Source organism: Acyrthosiphon pisum, chromosome A2 (genome assembly GCF_005508785.2).
Source record: "Acyrthosiphon pisum isolate AL4f chromosome A2, pea_aphid_22Mar2018_4r6ur, whole genome shotgun sequence".
NCBI lineage: Eukaryota > Metazoa > Arthropoda > Insecta > Hemiptera > Aphididae > Acyrthosiphon > Acyrthosiphon pisum.
In genome coordinates, this window is record NC_042495.1 from 65,983,882 (window position 1) to 66,002,901 (window position 19,020).

Sequence of the window (19,020 nt, forward strand, 5' to 3'; positions counted from 1 at the left end):
TTCTCATCCATTCAACTTCTTTTTAGACTTCTAGAAGAGCACAGAAGATATTGGCTTTACAATTATGTATCTTTTTTATGTTTTGAACATTTTTTTAGGGTTGTAAACATACTTCAATTTTTTATGTAGTTTACGCTGCAATCGACCAACAATGTCATGAAGATAGTATTGCCGATGCAAAAAAGTTATAAAATTAACATATTTTAGAACCGTAAAAATAGAACTAAAAAACGAACTAAATTCATGGTCAGATCCTCAAATTCAGAACCGTTTCGAAACGTAACGATTGATATTATAACTATTACTTACTATTACTAATATTATATATTATTATTGCTTAAAAACCCATAAAGTGTGAAACAAATAAAAATTAACCTCTAAAATACCTATTATAAAATACCCAATTAAATAAATAAACATTTTTGATTTAAAGTCTAAAATACAGAATAAATATAATAGTACAGCCTCGAATCATATTTTTCTGCAAAAAAATACTATGCAACTACACTAACAGCAAATAATATAGGCGTGTCCTATTCACTAATTTAACTAATTTAATAATTAACATAATAATATGCATGGAATTTTGTTGTTGTTTTTTTAATGTACTTAGGGTTTATACGATCTAAAAAAAGTCATGATTTATTTTTTTGTTTATTGAGGTCACGTGTCCCACAGAGTTCTTAAATTACTGAGTACAAATTTCGGGTTATTATTGGACCGATATACATGTAAAAAAATATATATTTATATTTACAAAATTACAAAAAATATTATGTACCCATATAATTATATAAACTTTTAATATAGCATTAACCGTATAGTTTAAATAATTAACTATATTAATAATAATTTTATATTGACTTCTGTTATCTCAAACGTATAATGTTGCATGTTCAAAAAGGTCCCAGCTAGTAGTAAAACTAAAATAACAATTAAATACAATTTACCTAATACATTTTAAGTTTTCAATAATTTGAAGAAAAAACTGTAAAAGCATCGAATTTTATGAAGCCATAAATTAAATTCATCTATTTAGTTTATAACTAGTAAAGGAAAATGTGTTATTTTTTGTTTTTATCATGCTGTTTGATCAATCAAGATGGACGGTACTTTTTAAAACTGGCAATAACATTTGAATTTGTTATATTATTAAACGATGACATTGAGTGATGTTTTACACAATTTTAAATCTAAATAAAATTTCTTTTACCATTTATCAACTGAATAAACTTATATCCACTCCACGAGGTGAACTATCGATTCGTATTTTCCATATATTTTGTACTCAAACACCTCTTTATACCAATACCACTACTATACAACTATCAAATTATAATTATGTATCTATAAATTATCTAACTATATATATTCACTACCTAGTTTATTCGTTTTGTAAAATGTTTTATTACATATTTTACCTATAAAAAGTTTAAAAATGATATCGGTTTTTGAGTACAATAAAATCACTCTCTAGTTTTAGGCAGTTAAAATAATAAAAAGAACATTTTAGTATTGTTACGAATAAAAGAAAAATATAATTATGTTAATTTTTAATATTTATTAATTTAAAACCAGAGTTAGTTTTTATATTACAAATGTTATAATAATATGTTATTAATAAATAATGTAATAAATAATAAATAATGTTAATTAATAATAATATAACTTTTGTTAACAAAATAAACGAAGTACTTATTAATTATTATAATGTTTACATTCAGTTGTTTTGTAATGATTTATCAGATATTTAACTATTTATCTAAAAAAATAGTGTTAGTTACTATTACTTTGTGTTTGTCGTTCAAATTTTTCAATTTATAAATTTAACACTTTTAATTTAAAAACAACTACCTACAAAGCTTGAATATAAATTGTATATAGGTACATATGATATTTATCTTGTAAAAATAAGTAAGATAAACTTGCACTGGTGTCGTCGAGTTTGCAAACAAAGATAGATCAATATTTACTGTAATCGAAAAGAGTCATTTGGAGTTTGGGATTTTTTTTTTTTTTTCAAAAATTACATGTTTAAATTACAATCTGTGTTCAATGACCAAAATGTACTGTTGCTGAATGAGACTTTGTGAACAATTTTACTGTCCCGAAAAGCGTTTCCCCAAAAAAATAGGGATAAAAAAACCGAAGGTTACATTATTGTAAAACCAATAGCAACCTCACATCGTCGAGAATCTAAAACAGAAACAACATTGGGTTTTTATATAGCCCTCAGCATTTGTATAACATAGCGCCAAGTATACCCAAATACCTAGTATTTGTATGTACTTAAATAGATCGATTCCACCGAGTAATCCCAAACCCCTTTTTATCTTTTAACGATATATAGTATAATAAAATTCTAATTTTTGTTATTCTTAAATTCAAATAATTTGAAAATATATTTTCTAAAAACTTGGGTTTCTCTTAAAATTTAAGGCATTCCATACAATGATTTAAACTTTTAAGTACTAACTTATTTTTTTCAAATGAGAACCACTAATTTCAATTGGATATTGTTAATCGAAAAAATTTTTGTTTAGAAAATTTTCACATGTCGTCATCGAAATTCGTACAAGTAGTTTCTAAGTAAGGATAATAATTGGCCTTAACAATGGTTTTTTATATAATATAAAATTGATGTAATATTAATTAGTTCAGGACTAATTATACTTGAACAACTTTTTCAAATTATATTATTTTTAATCGTCTTTGAGACCATCGTATTTTCTAAACTTTATATTTCCGTGGACTATAGTATCATTAGTACCTATTTAAAAGATGTAATGAACTTAGAAACTACTCGTTTGAATTTGAATTTATATGACGTATGCATAAACATTATCAAAATAAATCATACAAAATCTAAGTGGGTACCTATTTGAAACTACGGTGAAATAATTTAAATACCTACTTCAAAATTCCAAAAATTAGAATATTAATAAATTCATTATCAAAGAACAAAAAAAAAAAAAAAATGGAATAAGCACGCATGGTTAACCAACCTGTATGCTGCGGTTCATTCATATAACTATAGGTCGGGAGCACGGGAGTCGGGAATACACCGCAGCCTGCCCATGATTCCAATCCAAGTGAAAGTGATTTTAAAATTCCTTCCGAATATTTTATTTTATATTTTAAGCAAACAGTACAATTTAACTTTTGTTTCCCTACAAATTGTATACAATGTCAGTTTCAATGCATCTGCATTTAAATGCGATAAACCCTCCGCGCGTGCAATATTTTTTGATGTGGGTGTAAAACAAAATAAGTCATTCCCACACAGTTGGGCTGTTTGTGTACTAGGCGGGCAACAATTTCGGTTCGTTAAATTTTTCCTGTCAAATTCGGTAAAATAATGAAAAAATATAGAAGTACTTATTTACAATTTAAAATAAAAATTATACTTATACACCTAAATGTGAATTATTATGTGCACGCGAAGACAGTTCTATCATCTTCTTGATATAATATTTTTTTTAAATATTATCATTGAGTTTACTCAATGATATTATTCTTGTATTTAGTGTGTGATTAACTCGAACGCGGAAAATATTAGTGAAATTTACTAGCATAAACTTTTTGAACTTTTTAATTCAATTTGATTCTTCGATCAGTAGCAATGAATGAATATATTTTGGTGTAACTACGTATAATATGTTTATGGTATTGGCTTATTATTGTATACCTATAAATTGCATCGTGTTACTCAAATATTATATTTCAATACTATTCTTAGAAATATTAAGATATCTAATATCGTAAAGGTTATTTCAGCGAAATTCAATATACAAACCAATATAAACATATAATTTTAGTCGACTTTTTTAGAATTACTCTGAAACTTAAAATGTGAACGAAATAATTTTGAATAATACGGCAGTACGGCACTACAGCTCGTTGTCACTTTTCTCATTTTTCATTTAATTACCAAATTATTATTTCCTTAGAAAAACCATAATCTGTTTTAAAAACATACTGTACACAACATTGTTACGAAAGAATATTATGCGAACTAAAAATGTATGTTTCGTTGATAATAGAATTATAGTTTTTTTTTCGGTTTCATTCAAACAGGTTGTTAATCAACATAACTTTTACCAGATATGAAAGAAGGAGAAAAACCTTTTAGAAAATACTATTCCGCAGATAGGAAATAAAATTTTTAGATGCAGTGAAAATATAAAAGTTTTGTCGCTTGGTCACGAAACTTGGTTACTAATTATTATAAATGACACAATTTTTTTCTTCTTTCCATTTGCACATGTAGGTAAAAAATAAAAATAATAATAAAACTTCCGGGTCACCAAGTATGAGGCTCGATGTGATTTTGAAACATTACTTCAGCACTTCCTGGTTTTATGGTACTTCAGAAACGTTACCCCTATTTTCAATTTAATGTTTTCAATTTAATTCGTTTTATCTTTAGTTCTTTTCTCCAACATCGTGTTTTATTTATTTATTTATTTTTTTGGAAACATTTAACAGGAAGTAAAAATAATCCTGAATATAGTAGATTATTTGTTTTTGCGGTATAAATGAAGACATGCAATATCCGGAATCAAACATAAATTATCTGTATTTTGTAATGGTTCGATAATAAAATGAAGTATGAATGAATAAAAAGCATTAGTTAATTGTTTATATTATATTGTATCATTATTGAAATGAAATATCCATTGAAGATACATTTAAAATAGTATCTATGATCGCATCTATAATAAAAGTTTGTAAATTAAATCATATTTAAGTTGTAATTTTTTTTTGTCGAAACTAGTATTTTCGTCAGGTAATGAACTTATGTGGCGAGTACAATCGGTCGATATATTTTTAATTAAAACGTGCTGACGAGTTTCTTGTAATTTTATATTTTTTAAGCGATGTAAGGTAACTAATTAGTTTTAAAGATTCCCACCGTTGTTAATTCATTGGTAATGAATCTAAATACTTTTCTTTTTTTTATATAAATTAAAAACTCGATTTTATGTTTGTGTACCTTGCAAATAAACGAAACAACGAATATAATTCTGGTTTGCGAGTTCTAAACATTCTAATCGTTCTTTGCTGTTGCCGTTAAATATAATTAAGATATTAATTATTTTCAGAAGTAAATGCTTGAGTGGTTTATATTATCATACCAAGTACTGTACTTACCAGATTTTAATTTAATTTTCCGAACGCTACAAAGGAGAAGAAATTGGTTTTTTATGTATTGAATTTCTCAGAAAAATGTACAATATAGCTACGTACCTAATATCTCACACAATATTAAAAATGTGTGCAATTATTGAAAAAAATTGAAAATAATTGAAAAAAATACTTGGTAAAAATAATAATTTTTTTTTAGAAATGTTGTTTGGCGATGGCTTCAAATTAAAAGGAAAACAAAATATATTCCCATAAACGTTAAGATTTTCCCGAGAAAATTGGTGTTTGCCTTAAAAATAAACGCTTTGTACACGCCTACCCATAATAATTTTGTACGAATTAAAGAAATGTTATAATCATGACGTACATTCAGCCGCAATTCGAAATAGGAGCGCGATTATAATACTATTTAAAGTTATAATAATAATAGTCTATGCCATGAAGTCGTTATGCGTGTATAGTGAATTGTGTACTATGCTTAAACTGCCGTATACAATAATATACAGGGAAAATCACATACTAATATGATGACACGCGAGTATAGTTATTACGTAGACAGTGGTCTGTTTGGATGACAAAACCACGACGGGACGGAAAAGCTATATCTATAATTTTAATGTCGAGATATATGGTTATTGCGTCTGCGACGTATATTATAATGACGATACCGCTGAAAACCATCTATTTATAACGGTCATGCAGCGATGCGTATTATATTCGTTACAATGTAATTATTGTATATATTATGGTCCAAGTTTTGAATAATATTATATAATATTATCGATTATTTTAAGATAATATATTTTAAATCCATTTTGTCTGATTTCGACAATGTTATTATAATGTACGCCTGTAAAATGTATTATTATTAATTGCATTTAAACGTATTAATCTGGTAACTGCAGAATACCGGACCACACTGTGTGAAAAATCTATATAAAAATTGAAATTTCGTAAATTATTTATAAATATAACAGTAGTAATAAATGCAATGAATATTATTATTTGTTAATAATAAAAAATCGGGTAAGTGCAGTGAGATGGAGTAGATCAGCGGTGGTTGAAGTTTGTCCACCGTCCCTTCGGTCTTCGGACAAGATAGTGAATTATTACAGTATTTAATTCGAAAGCAATGATTGCATTCGATAAAAAACGATACTGAGTGGACGAAAGAAAATGGATGAATCATAAATATGTATTAATAAATAACCATTAATTGTATAAAATATACCTAGTGGGAATTAGGTAATTTTTAACTTGTATTCGTTTCTATGATGATAAGCAAAGCGTTAGAAAAAAATAGGTTAGAAAAATAAATGTTGGTAGTTTTTCCCATGGCGTTAAAAAACTATTGAGAAAATCAAAAAATGACCTCTCTAAAGTACAATCTTGATCCAATTTTCTAAACTAAAGATAAGATACTATAATATTCTGAAATCGAAGCACTTCTCCTGGTAGAAATTTTGTTTAAAGGATAAAAAAAAAACACCATTGTAAAACCACTAACTTCTTCGCTCAGAATTTAAAATACATATAAAAAATATTTCCTGTTGAGTAATTGAAATTTATATATGAGAAAAAAATATAGGTATATATATTTTTACATACACGTTTGTATTATCATATAGTGGCCTTATAGTATGGTTTTTGAATAGTGGAAATCATATGATGATTTTGCTCCTTTGATTTTATTGTTTTCGACAAGTTATTTGACGAAAATAAGTACGGAATATATTATTATTCGTGGGTAGCACGAGTGTAAAGGCAGTGAAACCTCTGTTTACAGACACCCCTTAATACCAAACACTTCTAAATGCCCATTGTTCAGGTGGGAAATAACCCTCCTAATAGCGGACACACCCCTTGTTTGCGGACACATTTTAATTCCCCAAAGGTGTCCTCTAATTTATAAAGGTTACATACTGTACGTATTTTTATTATGAATATCAGAAAATTGTATAAGCAAAATAGTGATAAACGGCTTTGGTTAGTATTTTTTTTTTTTTAATCAAGAATTTTTAACCTTGTTAAAAATGGGTACGAAGTTTTTGATTATGTATAAAATTCAAATATGTATTATAACTGGGAGTTATATTCTCGTCAAATATTTTGTTTGTAGCTGCTATTCAACTTTTATACATATATATTACTTATAACTTTTCATTACTTAGTTAAAAACAAAGATGACTGTTGGTTAATAACAATATGAATTATCTAACTTGACCGCACGGTAAATGTAAAATAAACTTAGTTTAAATGAAAAACAAACTTATTGTACTCATTAATGTAGTGTATGGGTACAAAACGAACTTTGTCTTATCAAAGTTTACTAATCTATAAGATTATACGTCCCACGACAATTATATTATTATCTTTATGAATATTGTATGATGTCTAGAACGAATAGCGAAAATATCAAAATGTATAGAGTACCTACTTAGCTGTATAGTAAGTATGCGTTCAATTGGACGCGCGAATATTGTACTTGGGGTATTTCGAAATTACACAGTCGCCATTACTTTTGTTTACAGTAAATCGTAATAATGCTGCAGAAACATCTTCACCTCGAAGCGTCTTAGAATGCGACGATAATCGCTATGAGCGTTTAATACGAATAAAAACACTTTAAGTACGCCAATTCAAATGGCTATTAAATGTCGTGAATACTATACCATCCAATTCCAATGATATCACCTCTGAGTATCGTCCTGCACAATATTATGCAAAACATGTGCACGTTTTATGAACAATACGGTATGAACAAATAATTAAACTAAACCGTGAAATATATCTATTCACTATCAATATTATATTATAATTTCTTATCTATTATCGATCTCGAAAATTTAAAAGTTTAGAATAATATGTTATTTCGCATTTTTTTTAAAAAATAATAATTTTTTGAATGTGTGTTATCATCCGAGGAAATTTTAATTTTTAATCGATCCAATGTTGTTTAAATCAAACTAATTGTTTATGTGTTTATGTGTACCGTTTTATTGCAATTGAACAATATTCACAAAATTTAATAATATTTAAATGATTAAACGCCTGTAAAAAAATTTAATTGACATAAAAAATTGTATCATTATTGTTGTTTTTTTGTATTATTTAAATTTCAGTTGTTTATCACCCTAGGTTTTAGATAGCGTTAAGATTTCGACTGATTAAAATGTATTACATTTAGATAATTTAATTTCTTATCGGTCTTATTTGTTCGTGGAAGGTAGTTAATAATACGTAAAAGTTCAAATAATACATTTTTAACTTGAATGTAGGTATTGAATTTATAATGTCAAGTTGAAGTCATTTTTAATTCAATTTAATTATTTATAAACAAATTAATTGTAATTTGATGTGAGGTCATTTGTTCATAAATTAATTATACTAAAGTTGTTGTAAGTTTTATTTTTGTACGATAAAATTGGGTTTTGGCATACTCATTAGTCATTAGTATTCATACCTACTGGTTACTATGTAGTTTGTTAATCTATCGAAAAAATAATAATTGTGCGAGACTTAAATTGGTTTGATTTCGTTATAGATTTTTCTTTAGAATAAAAACACGATTACAATTTGCAACGATAACAGTTATCCAAAAATAGTTTTTTTTCATGTCTTTGTCAGGTCTTAGCGATTCTTGTATGTGTTGGGGTATATTGCATTTAAATCTTTAATTCGGAGTAATTCTTCATTCCATAAATATATGTTTAATTGTCTCTAGAACACACGTTCGAATGTTCGATACATATTTTGAACTTCTTTCACGTGAGTAATATGCGTGTCACCCATTAATCTGACCCTTCTGTTACACGATTGTAGTTTAAACTAACTCGTTGTAGTATTATTGATTTTTCTTAATTGTTTAAGACGTTGATAGCCATTTGTATGTTTCATTTAATTTGTAATTTGTTAAAAATATGTTTATTGATATTTGTAATTGTTTTTAAATCCAGTAGAATTTTATTTTCAGTCTACATTTTAATTACAAGTTATATAATATATGTGACTATTTTTAGGGACACTTGAGCCATCACGTGGGTAATTGTCATTTATTTCCACATAAATATTCTCCGGGCAATCCTGAGAGAGTCTTTGTGCTGTTTGGGTTATCCTATTTATTTTTGTTATTTTAAAAAGAAAAAGTATATATTAAATTATTAAAATTTGTTATTTTATTTTAAACATATTATAGTCAAGTATTGATAGAAATATAAATGGAATGAATCAAATATAAATAAATAAATTTAAATACAATTTATTGTAAAAATTGTTAAGATGCGAACATCATATTTTATTTTTATAAATATAAAAAGTATATAGGATCACAGCCAAAAGAGCCGTGAAGATAGTTGTAACTACAGTCTGTAATAAACATGATTTAATGATAAATGATAACATTATGTTACATAATTTGTGTATAATAAGTGGTTAGGTACAAGTAGTATATACATTTAAATAAAACGTTTAAATATTTATTTCATTAATAATTTTGCATTTGTGCCATCAAAAATAAAAATTATTTCCAAATATTTAATTACACTAAGTTTTTGTATAACTGTATAATCTACTTATACTTAATTATTTATTTCATATTTTTATTTGTAACCATCATTCATGTCGAATACTGGAAAAAATGGAATAAAAAATACTCCGGTCAATTATGGTGTTAAAATGCCTATCCAAAACGCCGTGTTACCATGTCTGTAATATTTAATCCCGTCAACTTAATATTTGTATCAATACAAATAAAACAAATGAAATATTTATAATAATATGCATAATACGCTAACAATATGCTGAGTTTAAATGTAAGGTAAAGTCTTATAGAACAGATGTCCGGCAATCAAATCAAGGATCGCTCCTGCATAATATAATATGAAAGTTATATCGTTTTGAAACATCAAATTGCTGTATACGGTATACCTATGTATTGTTTTAAAATAGTTTACCACAAGTACCGTGGAGAAAGTTTTTCCTTCCATGGCCAAAAAAATGCCTTTTAAGATTTATTAGATTCATTAATTATTTCTAATTTTTATTCTAAAATAATTTCATTTTGGCAAAACGTCGAGGTTCTTGTACTGGAGGTGGTATAGAGTACGGAAATTAACTCGGGTCGTTAATGATGGTAATATTCTCTACCCTAAACAGACCCCTTATAGGCTGACACAAAAGTCATTTGCTATTTGCTGAATGCTGGTGTATACCTACTACACCTTTACACAACCGTCAGGACGCAGGACCGCGTTTTTTTAATTTTACTAAAAGCTATAATACCAACTAATTATAACAGTCGTCCGAGACATTTTTTTTCGAGCTTTTCTCTATTCGCACCCTGTTTTTCCGATGTTTATTGAACAGGTCAACACGACAGCTTCTCGGTTATGTTTGCCAATTTTTTTTATTAAGGCAGTGTATTTTTTCTGGAGAATACTTGTTCACATAATATTATTATAACGTTTCAAAAATACGTGAAAACATAATTTAAATATACCTACTTACTCACAAATACATATTTTTTTTCAAAGAATTAAAAATGTAAAACGTTTCTTTTTTCCCTCGGGAATGCTGGTCATCATATTAAACGCAACTCGATACGCACATTTATCTATGGACTTCAAAATCACTGGGTACAATTTATTCAATATTCGTGATGGACGACCTACGTGAGCAATGCATCAGTTTAAATTAGTTTATTAACGCCGTGTTAAGAAGCGTATTACATTTTTAACGCATTTAAATGGATTAAGTTCTATTGTGTTGGAAGGGTTTTTTCATTGGATCTAAAAGGCAGTATTGATATTTTACGACTTACTTAGAAGCGCATTATTATAGTTTAATTCATAAAAGTTACTACTTTCACATTACCGTTTCGTTTTATTGTGCTTGCGCAGAAAATACGTCGTTTTTCATAAAAACTTTTATTAAACATCGTCGAGTATTCTAAAGTTTTATCTAAGTCGTTTCCATGTTTTCTTTATAAAATGTATAAGTATTAAAATATTATATAATCCCGCACTCAATGCATATTTATTTTTCGTAACAACGGTTCGTTCAATTCCATTGTAATAGAGAATAATAATATCAGTTTCCGAACTGACAACCGGTGCGTCTAAACGTGACGTATACACAATTAGATATTTAAATTTACTAAGAAATGCAACTTAATACCCACAGGATATCTTGTAAATGTTGTATCGGTTCTTACGTGATAAATTCTGCGAGCGCATTCGAATGTAATAAATCGTATAATATAGTAAAAAGAAAAGTCCGCTTAGCTGAACCGATACGGAATTCTCTATTGTCGGCTCTTAATTTATTTCCGTAATCTATACCAAAAAGAGATATTAACATTATAGACAACAGCGATATATCTTATCCATAATGGTGTATACTGTTCACAATATTATGCCAGAGTAAAAAAAATTCCGTTTTTTGCTCTCTCGGATTTCGACAATTTTACAACTTTTATTCTGTAGTTAATTCCAATGCGTTTGCTGTATATACTTTTTACATTTTAACCATTGAAGAACGCATTTTCTTTTGACGGTGATAAGTACACTATTGCGAACGCACCTTCTCCCGTAGCACGATGCGATCGTTTGTGTGTGCTGCAGTACCTGTCTCTTTTAATGCGACATTGTCGAATCCAATTTCCGTCATAATTTTGGGCACATTAGTATAATTACAAGTTTTGATTTTGAAAATATTTCCCTTTCGTAGAGACTTAATATTGCCCAACTCGATTCGTAATAGTTATTTACAAAGAAAAACGCTCCCATTACATTCTGTATAATATTACATTTTTATTATTATTAAATAATTATTAGAAAATATACAACATACTTATAAACGCGGTAAATGGTTATAATATGAGAACCGGCAACTCGTAATAATATTTTTCAAATAATGTGAATTACAACTATACCTATTGAAAACATCCAGAAAACATGTGAAAACAACAAGCTGTAAAAAATGCAAGCATTCAGGCTGTTGGTTTTATATTCGACTAAGATATTTAATGATATGCAACACGATCTCCGCGCTGAGATGTTAAGCGTAATATGAAAAACGGACAGAAAAAACAAACAAGAAAAGACAAAAAAAAAAAAATACAAGCAAAAAAATAGAAAGATGAATACAATTTATGACATTTGTGTTAGGATGATGATAATATAATATTATTTTAATATTTTCGAAGAACAAATAACAATACAGTAATAATATTATAACGGAACAATCATAAACGGGGAACTATAATATTATGTAGTGTCTCACTGTCCCCGCCAATACCTTTAGTTTTAATTAAAATTGTTGAAATTATTATTGTATCAACCAGACAGAGCCACAATCATCATAATTTATATACCTTGCTAATTTGTGTAAATATTTTAAGAGTGGCTAACGCCGTGTTATATACATATAATTTTCGTAATAACACAATTCAAATATGGTCTTGAAACTTCGAAAGTTTTGTCAGGAGGCGGGTAGTGTTATTTGAAAGCTAAAGAATAATTTCCTCAAAAGATATTGACTTTTTTGAAAAATAATTTTTTAGAAGATTTAAAGTCAAAGCATACAGTTTTAATTTCATATTCCAAAGCAGAATATATTTTTTTCCGAGAATTCCAACGTATAAAAATTGAATTGCAAAACAATTGTTCGAGGAACTCTATGTAGCTCTACTCCGATTACCAATAAACTTTGAATACATACTGAGTTGTAACTAATTAATTACTTAAGAGGACGCTACCCATACATTTGTTGTCTCCGTTATCATTATCCGTAACATTATCTGTGCTTAAACGTTACCGATTTTTCAAAATTTGTATTTTCAAGCAAGATATGGGTATATGAAGTACTTATCAAAAATTTTAAATGCTCATATCTCGCTTGAAAATTAAAATATCGAATAATAGCCAACGCTTAAGCACAGATAATGTTATTATCTAGAAAATTAATAATGGGTCAAATCACTCTAATATCAAAACTAACAGCTCACTATTGAAACTAGTGAACGAAAATTTGCTATGTCGTATGTGTGTAAGACGGAGACAACAAATCCATGGGTAGCATCCTCTTAATTACATTTTATAAATTGAAATTTTCTGAAGAATACTCTTCAGATTAATATGTATCTTTTCATTCAAGGAATTAATAAGTTTAAGAATATAAAGATAAAAAATATTAAAATATTGTTATTCACTGACTTAAATTATGTAGCGAAAATTGTATTTACAATATTATACCTTATGGTTTAAATTTAAAAATATTGATTAGAACAAAAGTTATTCCGAAAGTCAGTTCTTTCTGTTACACCCTATATAACCCTATTAATATTTAGTTTAGATTTTGGAAACACGGGGAAACATTTTTTTTTAAGAAATATCTAATTTTTACGTACCTAATAATAAAGTAATATTATATTATAATAATGCTTTTATAAATATATATAAAAAAATGCAAAAGTCGTCAAATGTTATATCTTTATTATATCTCTCGTCATAACAATAATAATACGTAATTGCGTGCTTCTCCCTCCAGCCGAATATCGCATATTCGCCGCCACCGTCATCAATCAAGTACCGAATGATCGATATGACACGCATAACACCGCGGACGGACGTTTTGAGGCAGAAGAGGGCAAAAAGTGCTGCACGATTAACCGCCCCGAGGTATCGGTGAATTAAGTTTTTGGCTAAATAATGAAAACGACATAAGTCGTCGTTGTCGTCGTCGTCCGCAGTGCGTTGGCAACGAAAACTTATATAGAAAATCTTCGACATTTCGAACGCACTTATTTCCGAACACACTACAGCTAAAATCCACCCCTCACGCCGACATAAGCCGCGTGTATAGTTACGCAACGTGGTTACATATATATTTTGAGATTAAGAGAGGATGACGTTATGCCCCCATGTGTCGTCTCCGCAGTCTTACCCTACAGACTCAACACATTATTATAGGAAATCCGTTTTACTCGAAGATTGACGATAATTATTATAAAATGCAATGTTGAAAATATTATTATCTAGAGCACATCGAAAGGTTTTTTTTCAGCTTCAAAATTAAAATTTGAAAAAACCTTTTGAGCTAATCCTTTTAATTTGACAATAAAAGTTAGCAAATTTCCATAGCATAAAACCAACAGAATAAAACGAATATTTCTGAACGTTAAATTATTTATGTTACGCGTCAGTACATGGCGGAGACAACACGGCGCGGTGTCATGCGGGTATAACGTTCTCTTAATATTATTTTATATTTTAAAGAGACCACGCCGATGTCGAAAACTTATCTCGCAGCATATAATAATCGTGTGTGAACCTTTATCAGAATGAACTCGTTTTACCATAATATCGTAACAATATAGTATCGTGTAGGTAATTAATTCTTGGCTGAATGAGAACGACAGAAGTCACCGTTCGCGGTGCAGCTTCGGAAACGAATCAACTGCATAATATTCTATAAGTATTCGACATTTGTAACGCACTTATTTCCGAACACCCTCCAGCCACAATCCAACCCCCTCCCAGGCTGAATAAAACGCAACGCTACTCCGTACTTGATTAATATAATATATTTTGAAGAGACCGCCGCCGCCGCGATGTCGAAAACTTATCCCACCGTGCAATCATGCAACGGGTGTACCAATGTGTTCGCGGTTTACCGTAATATCGTTATAATAATATTGTGTAATTAATTTCACACTCACACCGGGTTGGGGGGGGGGACCGTAACTACTATAACGTAAGGTTTTGGTTCGTCTAAATAATACAATTAATTTACGGTTGTTACAGTTTCCGGTCTTGAAATTATTGAGGTTTCGGTTTTTATTACTATTATTATACTATGAGCATGCACTTTACCTCCGTAGGTATTTCCGATATAAAATTTTTGACTTCATACGTCTTATGTTATGAATTTATATTTTTTGTACGTGTTTAAATTTTATTTTTCTATATAGAATACAAAAAAAATAAATAAATCGTAAATCTGTATTTTGTTATGAAATATTTTTGTTGAAATCGTTGAAACAATACTTTTTTAAACATTTATTTTGAAACGAGGAGTGACCAAAATATAATTTGATGTTTTGATAGTTTTGAGTATATAGTACTCATAAAAACGTAAAGCAACTTCCGTAAACAAAATTTCTCTTTTACGAATCATGAAAGAAAAATTTCAATTAGGAGTACTGGATGTATTAATTTATTTATCGTAGCCGTCAACCTTGCTCGACCAAAGGCCAAAAGTGGACAAGTTAATTAAAACAATTAAATTGAATTAAGATAATTCAACGTTAAAAATGTTAAGATATAAATTAATGGTTTAAAAAGGTTGTTGATATTTTTATAATTACCACCTGTGCGCTGGGTCACACACAAAAAATAAATAAAAATAATAACTAAATGTTATGTCAAAAATATATTTTTCATTTGTTTCTATGATGAAAAACAAAGTGTCAGAAAAAAAAATCGGTTAGAAAAATAAATGTTGGTAGTTTTGGTATTAAAAATTACCTCTCTAAAGTAGGTACCATCATGATCCGATTCGCTAAAATATAAGATACTGTAGGTTGAAATCGAAGGTTTTTCGGGTAGAAATGTTGTTTACATGATAAAAAATAAATAAAATAAACATCATAGTAAAACCACTAGCTTCCTGGCTCCGCTCCATAGGCACAAATAGCGTTTGGGGTGGGGGGGGGGGGCTAAAGCCTTATTTGGATAATTTTGAATAAGCTCAAGACAAAATGTAGAAAATGTTTGGGGGGGCTATGGACATTTTTGGGAGGGCTTAGCCCATAAAGCCTCCCCCCCTATGCTCCGCTCAGAATCTAATAGTTTCTTTAATGATGGCTAAAATCGTCTGTTGTTTAGTACTATTAAAACAATTTTCTCGCTTAATATATCTCTGTTACATAATATTTGGTTTGTTTAAACAATTTGAATGGATATATTATTTCGTCCTACTTAAACGTGAATATTTTCATTATACGTTTGAATGATGAAGAATAATATGCCTCGTTACACTATTAAATGGTAAGTTAATTACAAATGTTCGCATTTATTAATACGATTATATTGTTGAGTATTCTATAGGGACAACGCTTGCGGACATTCTAAAGAGATTATTAACATGCTGAAAATCCTAAGTTATTTAAGATATTCTAGAGATGTGGGTTGTGTTGTAGGTGGTCGACTGGAAACTGTGCGTATATGCCATCATGAAGTGCAAAAGTAACACGGTCGTGGCTCCCACATTTACGTTTCAAAACCTGATGACAATGATTAATTAATTAATTTTCATTTTCCGGTATATTATCTTTCAAAACATACGAAAAGCATTTGGAAGAGTATTATTTTGTATCTCTAAACGTGGTGAGTGGGTTTGGGCGACCATGACGCGATGCTGCAAGTCAGCGTATGATGTACTTTAACCATATCTGTGTAGTTACTGCAATGTCATTGGTGCAACTAGTGCGATGCTAGGAGGCATTATCCCCCATGACTAAGATTTAGCCCCCCCCCTCAAAAAAAAAAAATATTCCTTATTGATTTAGATATAAGCTGCCTATGGGTTATTTTAAATGAATAGTTTTATTAGGTGGGCCCTCTAGAATTTTAACCCTAGTTGCGCCTGTATGTGCTTCGCCCGGATAGGTTTCTGTACTTGACCTACTAACTATAGTGTATACATATATGTGTATAGTTACTGCAAAGCTCATATAGGTGTCCGTTATTTACCAACATGGTGCAATCATTGGAACATTTCTCGTGATTATATGAATTTGTGTAGTTACTTCAAATTCTCGAGCTTTCTTATGGTTAGGTGACCTCACCAACTCTGTGTAGTCACGGAAACCTCTGAAATGGTTACCGCGCTTTACCAACTTGGTATAAGCCCAGGCACTTCTAGACCATTTTTCGTACTTAAGTGACTTGATGTAGTCTCGGAAATACCTAGAATATTCCTGTACTTAACTAAATCTGTGTAGTTATCCACCTTGAGTAAACCCGGCAACTCTTAGATAAATTATCGTGACAATAAGACTCGGTGAAGTTATGTCAATGCCAAGTGCTTTACCATTCTCGTCGTTAACTCAATCTGCACTGTACTGTATTTACGTACAATGTCTGTAGAATCACAAACCCTAACAAACTGCTTATACAGGTATTATGTAATTCTATTGGAATAAAAAATAAAAAGTTATAGGTAAATCGTGAATGATAATATTATATAACTAAATTATTATACTAAACATATCATAGTACTTCATCATTCCTTTATAGTTAACATTATCAGGAATAAAGTTTAATGCCACTTTCGGTATATAGCTGTATACAAAATAGTCTAAATAACATCGTGTTGAACGCCTCGTAATATTTTCCCGGTTTTGATATAATATATTATTATAATTCAGTCAATATTTTTTCAACGCAAATCGACTTTATTTAGCACTTCTACGGTTATATTAAGTAACAAAATATGGGATATAATGTATATTATTTGATTATATAAGTTCTTAAACATTTTATTCACTATATTTTAACTATATGTTATTCGTGGTTTAATTATATAAAATAAGTATAAATTAATAAATTCTGTTAATACCTATACATCGTAATAATATTATGTCATACGATTACTATGTTTTCGAAATCATAATATAAATTAGTACGATACAAAATATTTTATTTACCAGAGTACGTATTGGACATACTATTCAAATTCTCATCTAATATGTAAGTAGGCCGAATCCAGGTGCGAAACGTGCCTCAGTGATCTCATTTTCAAACACATATTCTCAGAATGTCGCACTTACCAGAAGTCAGAACTTCTGAACAAAATCAAATACAAACTCCATCTTATCCAAAGAAGCATTCGGCTCGACGGTCTCGGACAAGAAAAAGAATAACAGACTTCATCAAGAGCTCACAACGAACACATAGGCAAAGGATCAACGATACTACACTATCATAATTCATGATTATTATGTAAAATATTTAATGAAAAAAAAAATGTCCATGACTAAAATGTAACCTCAAATGATGTAAGCAATTTATTGTAGGCTAATCATATTTGAAGCCTTAAATAAATAATAAACGAAATATTATATTACATTTTATATCAGATATATAGTTCATATTAGGAAAAAAAATTAACTTAACGCGACTGTTAAATTAACTAACTGATTAGTAACTGCACACCGTAGAACAAATTATAACAATTTGGGTTTGAAGTTACTTTTGAAAGAAAAAATTACTCGTTATGTAATTTAGTTAAAAGTAACTTAACTTTAACTTTTTAACTCGTTAATGCCCGGCCAGTCGTATGTAACAAAATACGGACGTACATTGCACGTGATGATATTATATACATAATACATATATATTATATATATATAACATATTATATTGGTGTGGTGCTGAATTAAATTTAATAGTTCACTTAATTTGATTTTTTTTTACAAACCACACTGAGTTACATTTAAACCGTATAATAATATGTATTTGTCCCGTACACAATTTATACTTCGTTCAGAGTATTTATTGAGTTTGACTTCATAAATTGGTTCCGGTGTTTCGCGGTAGGTACACTATTTCGAAGTATAAATTTCACGACGGTATTCGAGATTTCGACGTACACATATTTGTACCACGTATTTGTCACCAACACTATTATTGTCTATTGAATAATATTTTTAATTTTTAGTATTCCACTGTATTCACAGAATTTATTAACTGCAGGTATTTATACTGAATTGAAATAACGAATTAATATTAAGAGGACGCTACACCTGCATACGTTGTCTCCGTCTTACAAATGTACGACATGGCAAAAACTGTTTTGCGCGGGACAACT

General features: G+C 29.0%; 1 protein-coding gene across 1 annotated transcript in view; it reads left to right on the forward strand.

The window, feature by feature from the left end:
- LOC100168581 (monocarboxylate transporter 2) overlaps positions 1 to 19,020 on the forward strand; it is a 374,360-nt gene that overhangs the window by 37,024 nt on the left and 318,316 nt on the right. The window lies entirely within an intron of this gene.